This window comes from Macaca nemestrina, chromosome 4 (assembly GCF_043159975.1).
Source record: "Macaca nemestrina isolate mMacNem1 chromosome 4, mMacNem.hap1, whole genome shotgun sequence".
In the NCBI taxonomy this organism is placed as follows: domain Eukaryota; kingdom Metazoa; phylum Chordata; class Mammalia; order Primates; family Cercopithecidae; genus Macaca; species Macaca nemestrina.
Window position 1 is genome coordinate 124827084 of NC_092128.1, and position 7625 is coordinate 124834708.

Below are 7625 nucleotides of genomic sequence, written 5' to 3' on the forward strand. Positions count from 1 at the left end.
GATTCGGAAAAGTCATCACAAAATTCGAATGCCTTCTATGGTAAAAACTCTCAACAAATTAAGTATATAAGGTATTTATCTCATTGTAACACAGGCCATATATGACAAACCCAGAACTAATATACTCAATGGTGGGAAGCTGAAAGCTTTTTCTGTAAATCTGGAGCAAGACAGCTGGGCGCAGTGGCTCACACCTGTAATCCCAGATATTTGGGAGGCTGAGGAGGGTGGATCACAAGGTCAGGAGATCGAGACCATCCTGGCTAACATGGTGAAACCCTGCCTCTACTACAAATACAAAAAATTTGCTGGGCGTGGTGGCATGCACCTGTAGTCCCAGCTGCTTGGGAGGCTGAGGCAGGAGAATCGCTTCAGCCCAGGAGGCGGAGATTGCAGTGAGCGGAGATTGCACCACTGCACTCCAGCCTGGGCAACAGAGAGGCACTTTGTCTCAAAAAAAAATATATATATATATATGGAGCAAGGCAAAGATGCTCACTCTTGCCACTTCTATAGATTACAGTACTAAAAATCCCAACAAGAGCATTTAGGCAAGAAAAAGAAATAAAAGGCATACAAAATAGAAAAGAAGGAGTGAACTGTTTTTGTTTGCAAATGACATAATTTTACATATATAGAAAACTTTAGAATTCCACTAAATAAAAAACTGTTAGAAGTAACAAATTATTTCAGTGAAGTTGCAAGGTACAAAATCTACACATAAAAACCAGTAGCATTTCTATATACTAACAAAAAAACTATTATATAAAAAAGCCAACAAATCAATCACATTCATAATAGCATCAAAAGGAATAAGATATTTAGGAATAAATCTAGCTATGGAGGTGAAAAGTCTGTACACTAAACACTATAGAATGTTAATGAAAGAAATTGAAGAAGACACAAATAGAAAGATATTGTGTGCTCATTAATTGGAAGAATTAATATTATTGAAATGTTCATATTACCCAAGGCAATCCACAGACTCAGTAGAATTCCTATAACTTTTCCAATAGTTTTCACTGACATAGAAAAAATCCTAAAATTTATATAGAACCATACAAGATCCTGAATAGATAAAGCAATCTTGAGTGAAAAGAATAAAGCTGGAGGCATTGCTCTACCTGATTTCAAGATATACTACAAAGCTATAGCAATCAAAACAGCACGGTACTTGTATAAAAACAGTCATATAGACCAGTGGAACAGAAAAGGGAGCCAAGAAATAAATCCACACGTTTACAGTCAATTGATTTGCAGCAAAGACACCAAGAACACACGATGGGTAAAGGACAGACTTTTCAATAAGTCATGCTGGGAAAACTGGATATTCACACACAGAATAATGAAATTAGAGCTTGTCTCATACCATATACAAAATTAAACTCAAAATGGATTAAAGACATATGTAAGACCTGAAACTGTAAAACTACTAGAAGAAAACAGAGAGAAAGCTCTATGACATTGGTCTGGGCAATTTTTTTGGATATGACCCCAAAAGCACAGGAAACAAAAGCAAAAATAGAGAAGTGGTATGACATCAAACTAACAAGCTTCTGCTGCACAGCAAAGGAAACAATCAACAGAGTGTACAGACAACCTAAATAAGAGACAGAATATTTGCAAATCATATGACTGATAAGGAGTTTATCTCTAAAATACATAAGAAACTCAAACAACTTTATAGCAAAAAACAAATAACCCAATTAAAAATATGCAGAGTACCTGAATAGACATTTCTACAAAGAAGGCATACAAATGGCCAGCAGGTATACAGAAAAATGCTCAGCATTACTAATTAACAGAAAAATGGAAATCAGAACCACAATGAGATATCACCTCCCACCTGCTAGAATGGCTGTTATCAAAAATTTTAAAAATAAAAAAAAACAAGTATTGGTGAGGATGTGGAAAACAAACCCTTGTACATGGCTGGTGGAAATGTAAGCTAGTTGAGTCATTATGGAAAAGAGCATGTAGATTCTGCAAAAAATTAAAAATGGAATTACTATAAGATCCAGCAATTCTATTTCTGGGTATATATCCAGAGGAAATGAAATCAATACATCATTAATATATCATATTCCCATGTCTACTGCAGCTTTCTTTACAATAGCCAAGAGATGGATCAACCTAAGTATTCATGGACAGACAATGTTATGTGCATACACTATTATATATATGTAACACCATATATGTTATTATGTACAGACTATTAGACTATTTTATATATATAGTCTAGTCTATAGTAGTCATAGACTATTGTGTGTGTGTGTGTGTGTGTGTGTGTGTGTGTGTGTGTGTATATATATATATATATATACACAGAAATATTATTAGTCTTTAAAAAAGGATCTCCTATTGTTTGGGCAATAGGGATAAAGCTGGAGTACTTTATGTTAAGTGACATAAGCCAGGCACTGAAAGACAAATACTCAGATGTGGAATCTAAAAAAGCAGAACTCATGGAGGCAGAGAGTAGAATGGTGGTTGCCAGAGACTAGGAATGGTGGGAAAAATAGGGTGATATTAGTCAAAGGATACAAAAGTGTAGTTATGCAGGATGAATACGTTCTGGAGATCTACTGCATACCATGGTGACTATAGTTAACAACACTGTATTGTATACTTGAAATTTGCTGAGAGTAGATTTTTAAATGTTCTCACTACACGAAAAAGGGTAACTATGTGAGGTAATGAATATGTTAATTAGCTTAGTTGTAGTATTCATTTCACAGTGTCTATGCATATCAAACATCACATTATATACCTTCAATATATACAGCTCTTATTTGTAAAACCTCAATAAAGCTGACAAAAAAGAGAAACACTTCTTTCTCTAAAAGGTATAGATAAAATATAAACACCTTTTATCACTAAAACTGCTAAAAACACTATGATTAGTCTTAATATTCTTTTCCTATATTAAGATTTTCTTTGTGGACAATTCTATTATTTTATAAATACCTTATTTTTTCCTTTACTATTCTTAATTTGCTTAGATTTTATTTTTACTTGTCTTTTGCATTTGCTGAAACCTTCAATGACCCATGTATTTTTATATAGTCAATTGATTACATATTGGACATGAAATCAATGAGATTTTTAAATCCTTAATAATGGCTTAAAAGGAATCCCAAGAGGACCCTGCAAGCCCCAAACCTCAAACTTCAAACCTCAACTCTGTTTGACTTGCTTTTGCTTCCCTCATTCATATAAGTGAATATATCTGATTTTGGTTTCCATATGATGAAAAATAACTGCAAACATACTATTTTTTATAGTCTAACTGATCATTTTGGCCTTTGTTGTTTTTAGCATTAGGTGTAATGTTAGAGACACTATCACCCAATTCATACAGCCCACTGATTTCCACACTCATTTAGATTAACAAGAGCATGGTGAGTTATCTATATGAAGCACAGAATAAATTCTAGAATACTAAATAGAAGAGCCAGTCTCTTACATGTGAATGGCATAATGAACTATGCTAATAATGTTCAGCAGCACAGAGCACCCACTGGATCTACACTAAGGCACAGGGAAAAAAAAAAAAAAAAACAGGTTTCAGAATTGACTCACCAAATTAATGTTAATGTGATGGAAAATTCCTTCTCTTAGAATAGCAAACACCCCTTATAAAATCTTATTTACACTTAACTCACTTGTCAACATGGTTTATCTCTAAATTGCATAAATAGCATTCTTCATTTTCAAATTATTTCTAATACTTTACTAATAGACTCTAAATTAATAAGGATTTGCTGTATTTCAGCTATTCTATAATTAAACAGGTAATCTTTTGTCAGTTTAGAATTAAAGACTTTTAGTTGTTTAAAAAAACTAAAAATAACAAAAATTAATAAAATGTAAACTATATTAGGGCATCACTTTCCTGATTTTTTATGCACTATGATAGAAATATAAAATATAAAAACAGAATATCTTCTTTGTTCTACACAGAAATTTTCTATTTTATGTTGCTTCTCAGCAGGAAAACATTTTCAAATGAATGTGCAAAATAATGAAATAAAGGAATGCTTAAAAACATTTTCTTAAACTTAGCCTTTAAGAAACATATATACATGTTTCTTAAACATATACATATAGAGAACATAAATACGTTCTCTATATATATAAGTGTTAACCATATAAAGTGGTATGAAGTAGTGGTGATGTAAGATCATACAAAACAACAACAAAAAAAGTCATGGGGGTGAACTTTCAAGAATGTTTTTAATAAATTATATTATTTCAGTTTTAAATATGTGTGTATGTAATTTTAAAAATAGATGTTACTGAGCACCATCTTACATGAAAATAGCCACTCTCAGGCATATGTTTTGCTTCTCCATGTGCTGCTTTTCTGATTATGAAAGTGAGTTTCTGATGAGCTGGTTTCAGGGGATGTAGCTGGGTTGCAGCAGCAAGTGGAAAGAATTTCAAGCATTGCCTTCTAACATGTAAACACACAGGGCATGTGGGTGGCACATTCACAACTGGATCAGGACTGAACAGTCTCCAGACTATTCCAACCAGATCAGAAGATTTACCCTGGGGTCCATGAATAGGCTTTGTCTTCGGAATCCCTGAAACTGTACTCATCTTTCAGTTTTCTTTCTTGCTTTCTTGCTTTCTTTTCTTTCTTTCTTTCTTTCTTTCTTTCTTTCTTTCTTTCTTTCTTTCTTTCTTTCTTTCTTTCTTTCTTTCTTTCTTTCTTTCTTTCTTTCTTTCTTTCCTTCCTTCCTTCCTTCCTTTCCTTCTTTCTTTGTCTCTCTCTCTCTCTCTCTCTCTCTCTCGCTCTCTCTCTCTCTCTCTCTCTTCCCTTTTAAGGAAGACAACTCAGATGTTTTCATCAGAATCTCAGTGGCGTCTGTGAACTGAGGAAGTGAAAGCACTCCTTAGCTAGAGGACGACAGAAACATACCTCTGAGTACCTCCGTCTGGTGTATTTGACACGGTCTGCTTTTCTTAGGACCTGTGAAAAGGTACAGACGTTTATTCAAACAGAAAAAGAAAGCATCTCTGCACATTCCCACAAACCCTATGCCCTCTTTTAATGTGTCAAAATTCAACAGGTCGGAGTGTTTTTCACGGTGGAAGGAGAATCCTAGGAATTGCTTAATACAAAAACCTAGGAAGCCCCGGAGTCAAAGCTGGTTCCTGGCCCGGTCCCGTCCCGCAGCAGCCTGCCTCCTCTTTCCTTTCAACATGACAGATATCGCTGTGTCCTTCGCCAAGGACTTCCTGGCAGGTGGAGTGGCCGCAGCCATCTCCAAGACAGCGGTAGCGCCCATCGAGCGGGTCAAGCTGCTGCTGCAGGTGCAGCATGCCAGCAAGCAGATGACCGCAGATAAGCAATACAAGAGCATTACAGACTGCGTGGCCGTATTCCCAAGAAGCAGGGAGTCCTGTCCTAGCGCAGTAACTCGGCCAATGTCATCAGATACTTCCCCACCCAGGCTTTTAACTTTGCCTTCAAAGACAAACACAAGCAGACCTTCCTGGGTGGTGTGGACGAAAGACTCAGTTTTGGAGCTACTTTGAGGGAATCTGGCATCAGGCGGTGCCGCTGGGGCCACATCCTTGTGTTTTGTGTACCCTCTTGATTTTGCCCGTACCCGTCTAGCAGCTAATATGGGTAACTGAAGCTGAAAGGGAATTCCGAGGCCTCGGTGACAGCCTGGTTAAGATCTAAAAATCTGACGGGATTAAGGGCCTGTACCAAGGCCTTAACGTGTCTGTTCAGGATATTATCCTAGCTTCCTGCTTCGGTATCTATGACACTGCAAAGGGAATGCTTCCGGATCCCAAGAACACTCACATCATCATCAGCTGGATGACCACACAGACTGTCACTGCCTTTTCTGGGTTGTCTTCCGATTCATTTGACATCGTTTGCCCCGCATTACGATGCAGTCGGGGCACAAAGGAACCGACATCACGTACACAGGCACATTGACTGCTGGAGGATGATTGCTGGTGATGAAGGAGGCAAAGCTTTTTTCAAGGGTGCATGGTCCAGTGTTCTCAGAGGCATGGGTGGTGCTTTTGTGCTTATCTTGTTTGATGAAATCAAGAAGTACATGTAAGTTATTTCCGGTGTTTTTTTCCCCCTGTGAACAGGCATGTTGTATTATATAACATATCTTGCGCATTCTTGACAGACTCCTGGCTGTTAGTTTATCAGTGGCAACTCTTTATTGGTTGAAAATAATATTCATCTGACCAGTTTTCTCTTAAAGCCATTTTCATGATGATCATGATGATGGGACTCAATTATATTTTTTATTCCAGTCACTCCTGATAAACAACAAATTTGGAGAAATAAAAATACCTAAACAAAAAAAATTTTTAAAAACCTATGGCTTTTTATTTACTAACAAATTTAACCATGGCTATGATGTGTACCCTTCATTACACAAATGTTCAGAATGAAAATTCCCTATGTATGTGAAGTTATGCATATTTTAAAGACTAAGTCTCGCTCTGTTGCCCAGGCTGGAGTGCAATGGCACCATCTCTGCTCACCACAACCTCTGCCTCCTGGGTTCAAGGGATTCTCCTGCCTCAGCCTCCCGAGTAGCTGGGACTACAGGCACGTGCCACCATGCCGGGCTAATTAGAATATTCTAAAATATCACATTTTAACTTTCTGATTATTTTTGCATTGAAGATAGCAGCTAAAACTTTGTCCAGTGTAAAATGGAGAGAGATCTGTTGTCAGTTATAAGTGGCACAAGGGTTTGAACAACCTTTCCCAAAAGAACAACTGAGAAAGCTAAGGAAAGTATTTTAAGTATGTATATTAAGGCAATGTAAAGTCAAAGGGATGGTGAAGAATTATATATTTGAGACTCCCAGGAAATAGAAAATTCAGAGATTGGAACACTGTTTTTTAGGTATTTCCTGGCAGAATCTGCTCATTTAGGGGAGGTTCAGAGAGACTGAGAAAGTGAATAATGCATTCTAATGACTCATGCTGCTAAGAAGAAAAACAATCCAGACTTAGAGCCCATTAAGAAGGGAGAGCGGATTGAAATTTTGAAGAGTGGCACCATAGGGAAGCAGTTTTCAAAGTGTAGCCTATTATCCAGATAGCCTAGATAATTTTTCCTCACCTAAGGTCTAGAATGAAGCACAGAGGAACAAAATGATGAAAAACAGAAGATCTAACATACATAAATTGGAGTCTTGAAGGTTGTATAGAAAAGACAACCTGTTTGCCACACTCAGCACTTCACTCCAATGTCAAATGTGTAAAACCTCGTATGTGAGGTATGTGTGGCGTGTGCTTGTCTATGTGTGGTATGTGTGTGTGTTTTTTCCCACACCGACTAATTCTCCAATCCTCCAAACACCAACTGGGTATCTTAAATTCAGTTATGATACTGACTACCTGAAGTTAATGCAGACCCCATAGGTAAAGGGATCAGTCCCACGAAACCGTACCCCACTTCACACACTCAACACAAGTAGTGGGTCCTTATGTTACCCAGATTTCTGTCCAACTTGGCTACAAGTCAAGGGTTCCCATGAACCCGTCCTTAAGTTCAATATGTTGCTAGAATGGCTCACAGAGCCACAAGTTCATAGGAACAGAGATTCTCCCTTCTCCTAACAGA

The 7625-nt window shown here is 37.1% G+C and overlaps 1 pseudogene; it reads left to right on the forward strand.

Moving 5' to 3' along the window:
• Positions 1-5171: 5171 nt before the first annotated feature.
• On the forward strand, positions 5172-6092 carry LOC105493080 (ADP/ATP translocase 2 pseudogene; annotated as a pseudogene).
• Positions 6093-7625: the final 1533 nt, after the last annotated feature.